This window comes from Silene latifolia, chromosome 4 (genome assembly GCF_048544455.1).
Source record: "Silene latifolia isolate original U9 population chromosome 4, ASM4854445v1, whole genome shotgun sequence".
NCBI classification, from domain to species: Eukaryota; Viridiplantae; Streptophyta; class Magnoliopsida; order Caryophyllales; family Caryophyllaceae; genus Silene; species Silene latifolia.
The window spans coordinates 12,465,629-12,476,917 of NC_133529.1; positions in this window are offsets into that span (position 1 = coordinate 12,465,629).

Here is an 11,289-nt window from a genome sequence, read left to right on the forward strand (position 1 = left end):
GGCTTCGCACAATTATCCGGGAAGATATCTTAGGGGTAGCTATACCCCGTTTAGTTGCTAGTTAGTCTTTTATTTGTATTCGGGGCTTTGCCCCTCTTTAGCACCAAAAAAAAAAAAAGTTGCTATTTTAAATAGCGTCTTTGATATTTGTCAGAAGAAAATTTAATCAAAATTTGCCTAGGACTATGTGGACCATTACCAAAAATAGTTTCAAGTGGGCACTAAAACAACAAATAATTTGGAAAATAATCCTAAAAAAAACCTTAAATCTCGCAATATCACATTATATATTCTTAAAAATAATAACTTTAATACCCTTACTCGTTGTGATCTCGTTGGGCTCTAGACCTGTTAATATTAACTGAACGAATGTTCCAACTCATAATTAATCTCCATCAAATAGATGATCCAAATTTGACCGGTAATCTAATGACCTGACCGATCCGATCCTCCCCTAACATTTATTAGGACATACTGAATTACTGATTGTTATACTATCTTTTAATAACTTAATAACGACACAACGTGAAATACCAAACTCAGTCAAAATGCTTGCAAAATTTAGACTCGACAAAATAAAACCAAACCCGAAAAACCAGTCAAAAACATCTGAATTGATAGCCGACCGAACACCCGATATGAGTAAACTGAATAGTATCCGAACCCAAATCAATCCAAATTGAACCGAATTCAATAATACTCGAATAATACCTTAACCCGAATATATTTGAACCGATAAGAACTTTACGATTGACTAGAATTAAAAATATGTATTTCTCATATATACACTCATATTTTAGGTATTTTTTCATTTATTTTTTTGTTGATTAACTGTATTTTAAATTGTTACATTCCAATAGAAAGTATAAGGTACATTTAAGCTACTTTTTTTTACCATCAACTCAAGAAAAGTATGACTTGTGATGGGGCATATTCTGCACCCGCTGACCAAGCCAACATATTGAGCAAGGTCAAAGATATCCACAGCAAGTCAACGAGTTAGACAGCCTCACCGACGCAACCTGTCGGCCTGTCACCTATGTCCCGGGCCACGGCGACTTGCCAGCCGGGGCACATATCCGCGTACTCATATCCAAGACCCCTCGGCGGCGAGTCAACAGGGCCCGCCGGCCTGCCATGGGTCCCCTCGGCCGAGGGTAGATCAGTCTTTCCACCTGCTAGCCACTTGGCCACTACGTGACAAAAGGTGAAAGTCTATAAATACTCCTCAACCCTTATTGAGGAAAGGATCCGGAATTTAACCTAAACACCTCATAATCTGGTAATATCTTCCTTATCTCTCTACAACATATACTTCGCCAAGTAACACATAACTTATCTCTTTAAGTTCACTGACTTGAGCGTCGGAGTGAGTACGCTCGGTGCAAAGCCGAGCCCTCAGTTTGTTTATTGTTTCAGGAGAGGCCGAAAGAAGGATTCAATCAAAGACGTCATTCTACAAGCCACGAGTGGTAACAAATAACTGCTTCGGAATTACACCCGGAACAATTGGCGCCGTCTGTGGGGAAAACAGATACTAGAAGCTAGTCAAATCCCTTACAAAAAAAAAAAAAAAACAAAACCCACCCAACAAGCTAAGAAGATGTCAAAACAGCCAGAAGCAATTGTGGATCGATTTAAACCGACTCGCCAAGATGATACCGTCCACAATTGGGGTTGTGCGACCCTCCACCGGCCGAGTAATTCAACCGGCGACGGATGCCAATAATACCAGATACGCCACGCTTCACGACCAAGTCACCATCATGGGACATGTGGTTGATGCAATAAGCCGGCTACTCCTGGACCTAATGGGTGGCACGCCGACTCACACTGTCACAACGACAAGAGCGGCGGCACCCGCACAGAAGACCAGGGCCCAAAATGTGACTCCGAGAAACTTGAACGAAGCATTGGAGGAAGTCGACCCGTCAAGACGCAGGGGAGCCCAGAGCGCTAGTGGTAGACCGAGTCCTTCTCGCACTCGCGGGAGGACAGCGTCGCCGCCGCAAAGACCGACGAGGCCCGCCCCCAGAGGAGCGAAGAAGTCCGACTCACCGAGTCGGAGAAGAAGCCCGACTCACCGTAGTCGGAGAAGAAGCCCTTCCCGCCACGGGGAGAGGAGCCGGACTAAGGATATGAGGAGCCGATCGCCGCGTGTCATTCGACACGTGGTCGACGACCCCTCGATGCCTATGTCCTAGAGGTCCCGGTGCCGACTAAGCTAAAGTTGCCACCCATATCATACAAAGGAGAAGGCGACCCAACCGACCACGCCGAGGCTTTCGAGTCTTACATGTCGGTATGGGAGCAACCCGATGAGGTTTGGTGCCGAGTCTTCCCAACGACTCTGCATGGGATGGCACAAAGTTGGTACAAGGGGCTACCCGATGGGTCGATATCACTTGTTATGCCGACCTAAGGGACACATTTTTGGCCCGTATTCTTGCAACAAGAGGAGGGCCGTCGAGACATCGGACCTCCCGACTATCGACAGAGGGGAGGCGAGTCTCTCCGGAGTTATGTGAAGAGGTTTGACGCCAAGGTTCAGCAGATTCGTGAGTCGAACAATGAATCGGCGGCCTTCGATCGATGAAAGGCCTCCCGAGAGGAGACTTAAAAATGAGCTCATCAAGTGCGGCGGCCTGAACCTAGACTCCGCCAGGAAGATGGCCGACCAAGCCATAAAGGTGGAGGACTACCACAAAACTCGGGTAGGCCCAGCCGAGGCCGGGCACTCGAGAGAGAAAGAGCGCCGGAAGGACAACCGGATGAAGGACGCCGTGACAATAATAGGTCACGGTCTGACAAATCGGCCAGAAATGAACTCGGCGGCGCCGAGGGGAGTTCAGGACCGTACTACCAAAAGCGGTTCAATGGCCACACCCCCTTGGTCGTATATCCGCGCCGAGGTCTTCGCCCGAGCAAGAACGAGGGTCGAAGTGGGAAAGGCCTCCCAAGGCGAGAGGGGACGGTGACACGAGCCGCATCGCGAGTACCACGGCCACACCGGTCACTTAATCGACAATCGCCGGCATCGAAGAATGCCATTGAAGAGCGATCCGGAAGGGGAGCCTCGGCAGAAGTATGTTGCGGAGGCCAAAAGAAGGATACCGGTGGCTCAAATAAAAGTCCGTCTTTGAACGGATATGAGTAATCCATGTTGTCATCGGGGGCAACGAGAACGGTGGAACCGCTCACGGGCACAAACGGCACTGAACGAACTATATCGGGCCATCAACTTTGTGCCCAAAACAGCGATCCCCGCTTCCAACATCTCCGACATAACCATTGGGAAGAAGGACTACGAAGGAGTCATCGCCCGCACAAACGACCCACTAGTAGTCCACTTGGACATATCCAACCACCTGGTCAAGAGGTGCCCGATTGACACAGGCGCCTACACGAACATTATGTTCAGGGAGTGCTTTCTCAACCCTCGGTCGAAGGTTGAGGACTTGAGCCCCCGCACTAATCCGTTGTACGATTTTTCCGGCCTACTGGTACCCACAGGGTCAATCAGCCGCCAAAGTGATGTTCGGCGAGGGAATGCGGCTAAGAACGTCCTTCCGAGTTTGTGGTCATTGACGGCTCGTCCGCCACAACGTTCTCATAGGCCGAGTCACTCCGAGCGAGGCCGATGCAAGAATAATGTCCATCCGGGCCCCGACACGATGTATGTCTCGGACCGGGGAAGTGCATAAACTCGTCTCAAAGGATGAGAAAGACGAAGTGGTCAACATCCGGATATCCGCGGAGGGTGCAACATGCAATCCTCAAAGTGGCGAAGAAGTCGAGAAGGGGAAGAGCCCATCCTTACAACGGGAGGGCGACCTCATGGATGCAACCGTCGGCATGGTCGAAGGAGCCGAGACCGAAGAAGTGGAAATTGACCCGGGCGCACCGTAAGAATCGGTGTCAACCTCGGGAGCCAAAATTAAGAGCCGCTCTCCTAGACTGGGCCGAGGAAGAACAAAGACGTCTTCGCTTACTCAAGCCAGCCGAGATGCCGGGCGTGAGCCGGAGGTAATTGTTCACAAACCGAACGTACTCTCCACCGCTCGCCCGCTCAAGCGGAAGATGAGGAACTCCTCGAGAAAGATAAAGCCATCAAAGCCGAGGTAGATAAATTACTAGCGGCGGGCTTTATCATGCCTTGTACTTATCTTGAGTGGTTAGCTAATGTTGTAATGGTGAAGAAATCATCGGGGAAGTGGAGGATGTGTGTAGATTTTACCAATCTTAATAAAGCGTGCCCCAAAGATTGCTATCCCTTGCCTCGAATAGATAGTTTAATCGACGCCACACGGCAGCTAAACTATCCGAGCACTGCCGGACGCCTTCTCGGGGTATCATCGGTATTCAAGGCCGAAGAAGACATGCCTAAATGTGCATTCATCACCGTGAACGGCACATACATGTATAAAATAATGCCGTTCGGTTTGAAAAACGCCGGCGCAACTTACATAAGACTGGTGGACAAAGTGTTCCAAAATCAAAAAGGGCGAAACATTGAGGCTTACGTCGATGATGCTATTGTAAAAAGCAAGTCCGACAAATGAGCACCTAGCCGATTTACACGAGACATTTTGTTCGAGGAAATACAAGATGAAACTTAACCCAATGAAATGCAACTTCGGTGTCCGGTCGGGTAAGTTCCTCGGCGTGCTTGTCGGCGCCGGGGAATTGATGCCAATCCGAGAAAGTCCAAGCAATCCTGGACCCGCGGAGCGGGGAATCGAAAAGAGGTTATGATGTTGACGGGAGGATGGCGGCTCTTGCCGTTTTATCTCTCGGTCACCGACAAGAGCACCCCATTCTTCAAAGTGTTAAAAGGGAAATAAGGACTTTCACTGGGGGAGGAACAGAGCACGCCTTTCAAACAATCGAAAGCTCATCTTCAAACTCTCCCAACCCCGTCCAGCCGATCTGCCGGGGAGACGCTATATCTATACATAGCGATTACCTCGGCCACGGCCGTGATCATCGTAAAAGAAGACAAACAAGAACACCCAATCTACTTTGTCGCCATACATGGTTGCCCGCCGAAAGGAATTACCCACCGATTGAAAAAGCGGCCTTTTTTGCCGTCGTTGCCGCAAGGAAATCGAAGCCTTACTTGACGCACATCCCGTGACGGCCCTAACCGACCAACCGTTGGAGAAAGCATTGGAAAAATTTGAGCAATCCGGCAGGCTCATCAAATGGGCAAGAGAGCAATCCGCCGGCATTCAATACAAGCCGAGGCCCTCGATAAAGGGACAGCACTTGCAGCATTCCCTGGCCGAGTGCACATATCAAGAAGAGCAAAACCCCGGAGTATGGGAAGTATACACCGACGGGTCCTCCACGGCGAACAGCTCAGAGCCAAGCATACTTATCATCACCCAAACGGGGACGAGTTTGAGTACGCCTTGAAATTTACCTTCCCGACCTCAAACAACGAGTCCGAATACGAGGCGGTGATAACCGGAGTCGAGCTAGCTAGAGTCGCCGGGCGTAACACATCATTTTGAAAACAGATTCACTTTTAGTGGCTAATCAAATCAGAGGAGAGTACGAGACTCGAGACGACGGAATGGTAAGATACCCGGAAAGGGTAAAAGGCGACACGTCAAAATTGAAATCTTTTTCGATACAATGCATTCCTGTGTCCGAGAACAACCGAGCCGACGCTCTCTCAAAGCTTGCCAGTTCAACCATCAAGAATGTCGGTCGAAACCGTCTTTGGTGGACATCGGGAATACCAAAAGCATTACCGAGACCGTCGGCATGGTAGGCGACATAGAGGCTGAGACGACGTGGATGACTCTGATAATGAAATACAAACTGATGAATGAGTTACCGGAGGACCGCACTCTCTCACAAAAGATAAAGAGGATCGCAACAAGGTACTTGGTGTTTGAAGGAGAATTGTACAGGAGGTCCGTGATAAGGCCACTCTTGAAATGTGTTTACCACGGTGACGCGGAGCTATCTCGACAGAAATTCACGAAGGCATCGTGGTCATCACATGGGGGCAAGAACGCTAGCCCACAAAGCTCTCCGAGCCGCTACTTCGGCCCACCATGCTTGAGGATTCCCAGCCAAAACCAAAAAGTGCAACAAATCGTCAAATGCATGCTCCGGTGATACATGCACCTTCCAGAGACTGCGCAGATACTTAGTCCTCTTCCTTTTACATAGTGGGGGATGGATCTACTAGGGGCGTTTCCAACGGCATCCGGAGGAAGAAAGTATTTGATTGTCGCCGTTGACTACTTCACCAAATGGGTGGAAGCTGTAGCGGTACCTGCCAAGACCACGGCGGCCGTAAGAAAGGTAAACTGGGAAAATGTCATAACTCGTTTTGGGTTACCCCAAGTCATGGTATTTGACCACGGCCGAGAGTTTTGGAGTGACACAATAATGAACTGGTTGGAGGAACTTGGTATCAAATTTGCATACTCCTCCGTCGCCACCCACGAAGAGCAACGGACAAAGTGAGGAGGCAGCCTAATAAAACAATCCTCAACGGTCTAAAGAAGACGGTCGAAGACCTAAAGGGAAGATGGGCCGATGAACTACCCGGCGTCTTGTGGTCCCTCCGGACCACGGAGAAAGAAGCAACGGGCATGTATCCATTCCACTTAGTCTACTGGTCCGAAGCGATCCCGCTAATTGAAGCAACGGTGCCCACATTCGTAACGGCCACCTTTAACCCGGTTGAAAATGAGGAAGGTCTAAGAGCCTCCCTGACACTGGTCGAAGAAAGCCGAGATGCAAAGACGCCTCAACTCGGCAAAGATACCAAAACCGAATGAGAAGAGCCTACAACCGAAGAGTCCACAAAAGGGACTTAAAAGTAGGAGATCTAGTCCTAAGAAAGTCGGCCGCCACCAACAAAGGAAACATTCATGGTAAATTGACGGCTAACTGGGAAGGTCCCTACAAAGTGGTCGAAGAAATGAGGCCGGGTACATACCGGCTGACAGACATGGAGGGTGTGCCTTTGATGAGCCATTGGAACACCGACAATCTCAGGAAATACTTTGTATAGCGGCGGAGGTGTCCAAAACAATTGTTGGCACCCCGGCGCGTGTTTATGCCTAATAAAGGATCATCCAAGTTTTCCATCAAAGTGCATATTCCCCCCCGTAGTCATATCGAGGTAGACGCCACGGCCCAAGCCGGGCAGTCACCCCAAGAAGTAGACGCCACGGCAGTCACAACTGACCATGTTAGATTGATACTCGCGAAAGCGACCAACATGCCTTAGGAACGTATAAGTACAGTTGAGACGCAATTCTAGCCGCATCGGCCAACCGAAGGCCTGGCAGAGGAAGCGATCAATATGTCTACAGATACGAACGCTGTCGAGCCGTAACCTCTAGCCGCCTCGGCCAACCGAAGGCCTGGCAGGGGACACAACGGTTGATACGCTAACATGTTTACAACGGCGGTTGGAAACGCAAATCGGACGCCTCGGCCAAACCGAGAGTGAAAGAGGAAGCGACCAACATGCTAACATGTTTAAAGAAAAAGACGTTAAACACAGTTGAGATACGCATTTTAGCTGCCTCGGCCAGGCCGAAGGTAAAAACGAAAAAGCGCTCAATTAATAACGCAAGAAGACAAGTGAAGGATTGTGATCAAAACCCGGTCATGCCGGGGACCAATAAACAAGCTTTATTAAAAAATGATTACAAGTAAGGAGAATACAGACGAAGGCCGTCCCCATAGGGATAAGCCAAAACACAACCTACCAAAGTTTTACAAAATATAAGGAAAAGAAAAGCAAAAGGTTACAGACATATCATTTGAAGCGCCAAAAGATGGCAGGGAGGAAAGGCTTAATAATTGGCCCCGAACACCGGGCTATCCGAGATGCCGGTGAGCCCGGTGACGACCGCCCGTCTCCTATGCTCGTTCGCGCATCATCGCAACGTTAGCAAAGATCGTCTTTGGTGGGCGACCGAAAGTCGTCTTGGCGCCTCGGCTTTCTTGGCAACCTCGGCCTCGGCCTCGGCTTTCTTGGCGGCCCTCGGCCTCGGCGGCCTCAATGCCTTCATCCTCTCGGCTTCCTCCTTGGCCGCCTTAGCCTTCTCAGCAAGGGTTGCCTTCTCCGCGGCCACCTCTTCCTCCTTCTTCACCCTTGCCTCCTCCTTGGCCTTATCCTCCGCGGCCTTCTCCTTCAAGCTTGTCGTCAAGCATCTCGTCATATTTTGGCCACGGAAAGGAGCCATCAAGAGGAAAGAGCTCCCCAATCACTTCCCTGGCGGCTTCCTCGGCCAGGTCCCGGTACTGGGCGCACATGTTAGGAAGAATCTCGCGTTGGAGCATCTCAATGTCCTCCTCCCTTTGGGCGATGATAGCATCCTTATTCCGAACCACCTTCCCCTGGGCCTGAAACCTGGACCTCCACTCCTCCCTCTGCTTAGCATTAAAGTCGGCGACTTTCTGAAGGTGGTCCCGTCCCTCCAGCAGCTTAGCAGCTTCAGCCGCCGCAGCCTCGGCCTTGGCTTTCTCAGCAAGGACTGCCTTTTCAGCGTCCTCCCTAAGTTTTCTCTCGGCACGGACCGCCTCTTCAGCCTCGGCCTTGACCCTCTCAGCTTCCTTCTTCGCAGCATCGAGTTCAAGCCTGAGCCGCTCAAGTTGGGGCGCAGCTTCAGCAATGACCTTCTCTTGCTCCACAATAAGAGCACCGGCCGTATCAGCCCACTTCGACAAAGATCATCGGCCAAACTCAGGCCCTCCGACCTAACCTGGACGGGGGTAGGCTGAGGGAAGGAGGTGACGACGGTGGCATCTTGACCACTTGCCTGCGCAGTCTTCTTCTCAGCACGTCGTTCAACAGTGTGACCAGTAGACGACAGCGGTTGATCTACAAAAAATTCAATCAAAGCATCCGGCTAAGTCTGAGCCACAGGATAGATCTGTACCAGCCCTGGCCTTCTTGGTTGGAGGACGCATTTCTTTGCCAGCCCCGGCAGTAGTAGCAACAGAAGCATCAGCGGCAGCGGTAGGCTCTTTACTCTTACGGAAGAGAGGGGTTTCCACTGCCAAGGTGACCACCTCCTCGGCGGTAATATCAACGACCTCCACCGTCTCCTTTTCGACTGAAGGGAGTGGAGGTGGAACTGATGTTGACGCCGTCGCCGCCGAAGACTTTGTCTTCCGCGTTCGGCGCGGTATGTTACCAACAACCTTCGCCTGGGCCGCCGTCGTATTTAAGCCCTTCAGCTGCTGATCCATGAGATCATTCGGCGGCGTTCTGCGATCACGGGTCTGAGCCTTAGGGTGCAAATTAACAACTGTCTTGTCCTTGGCAAGTCTCATTCTCCTAAGGATATCTTCGCATGTGTCCGAACCGAAATGGTCTCGCAAAGGAAACGAAGAAACAATCAAGTGAAAAAATAAATCAAAGTTCAAATAATGAAACATTAAAAGCGAGAGATGGGCCTCACACCGACCCCACTCACCCCGTTCGAGGGCCGGGATGAGGCCGACGTGGCAGAGCACTCATCCTCGAAGAATGATCCGAGTCTGGGAATCCATCCCTTCAAGCATCCCATTCTTCTCCGCCTCAAACAGCCTCATCGCCCGCTTCTCATCCGCATTAAGAAGGACCTTGTCAAGCGTCCATCTTAAGCTTACTCCGGAGACCCATTTGTCATGCTCCGCCTTAGTCTCGCACCGCAAATTGACTTAGTGCTTTGGAAGGACCGGGCAAGTGGATAATCCTCCAGGAACCTCAACGTACACCCACCGATCTTTCTAGTCCTTGCAGGAAGAAAGCTTATCAACGGAGACGTAACCCGCTCCGTCCGCACGCCGTACCACCCAACGCGACCGGGGGCCGACGGCCGAAGGTGATGAATCCGGCGGAATAAGTTCACCGTCGGGACCTCCCCTTTGAAAAGGCAGAGCCACACAAAGCCGACTATAGTCCTAATGGCCAACGGGTGTGCGGTTGGGCCACGGCGACGTTCATGGCTTTAATTATGGCCATAACGTGTTCATTCAGAGGAAACCGAAGTCCATACTCCAGTGTGTCGATGTATACGCCGATGCAGCCCGGAGGAGGGCAACAGACCGCCTGACCTTCCTCGGGAATTACAATACTATACTCCCCGCCAAAGGAGAAGTGACGTTCAAAACGTCGGACCGTAACAACCGGCAAACTTGTGGGTCCAAGCACGGTCGGGCGAGACCTTACAGCGCCGCCGTGATCCATGATGTACGGCCTCTCCTCATTAGGATGAGCCCTTTCCTCATCATCACCGTCATCATCAACATCATCATCATCCTCCCAATCCTCCAAAGCTTTTGGATCAACTTCGGGAGAAGGAGATCTAGGGCCCCTGCACCTTCGGGATCGGGATGGCGTCTAAAAGTATCTCCTCCTCATCAAGACGCGACGGGAACCCCGGCGCACGGTTACTAGGACCAGCATCGCAGAAGACATGTTCACAACAAAAAACTTAACAATTAAAAGTTGAAAATTTGTTTGTTTACCTTGAAGAAAAAGTGCTACGCCGAGTAACGTCAAGACTAGAGAGAAGTTTCACAAAGAAGTTAAGCAAGAAGAAAATTTTTTGAGAAAATGAATTTGGAAGGCCAAATTCAGGGGCTAACTCTCCTATTTATAGGGCAAAGCCCACTCAATCCGACCAATCAGGGCAAAGCCCATGAAGCGCCAACCAATCAACAACGAGACACATGTCAAGCATGCGCACCATGGAAGGTCAATCGACAAACAGATTTACAAAACTTCTTCAACACGCTCCTTGACGAGAATGCCAATCGACGTATCTTCTTCAACACACCCTTGGTATCTACTTGCCAAACGGCCCGGCCGATTCAACCAAGCTTGGCAAAGACCTACCGAGGGCAATCAAAAGCACACACGCACTCACAACCTCGGTCTCGGCCGGCGCCACTTTCTTTTCCACATCTCGATGTCCATTACACATCCATGTGGAGGGGGATATGGTACGGCCTAAGCGTAACCAAGCCGAGGTAGAAGAAGTCGGGGTAAAAATTTTTACTTGCGCAGAATACGCTCAACACTCATCGAAGGTCCATACCACGCATAGACTACGCTGGGGGCAAATTGATGGGGCATATTCTCGCACCAACGACCAAGCCAACATATTGAGCAAGGTCAAAGATATCCACAGCAAGTCAACGAGTTAGACAGCCTCACCGACGCAACCTGTCGACCTGTCACCTATGTCCCGGCCACGGCGACTTGCCAGCCGGGGCACATATCCGCGTACTCATATCCAAGACCCCTCGGCGGCGAGT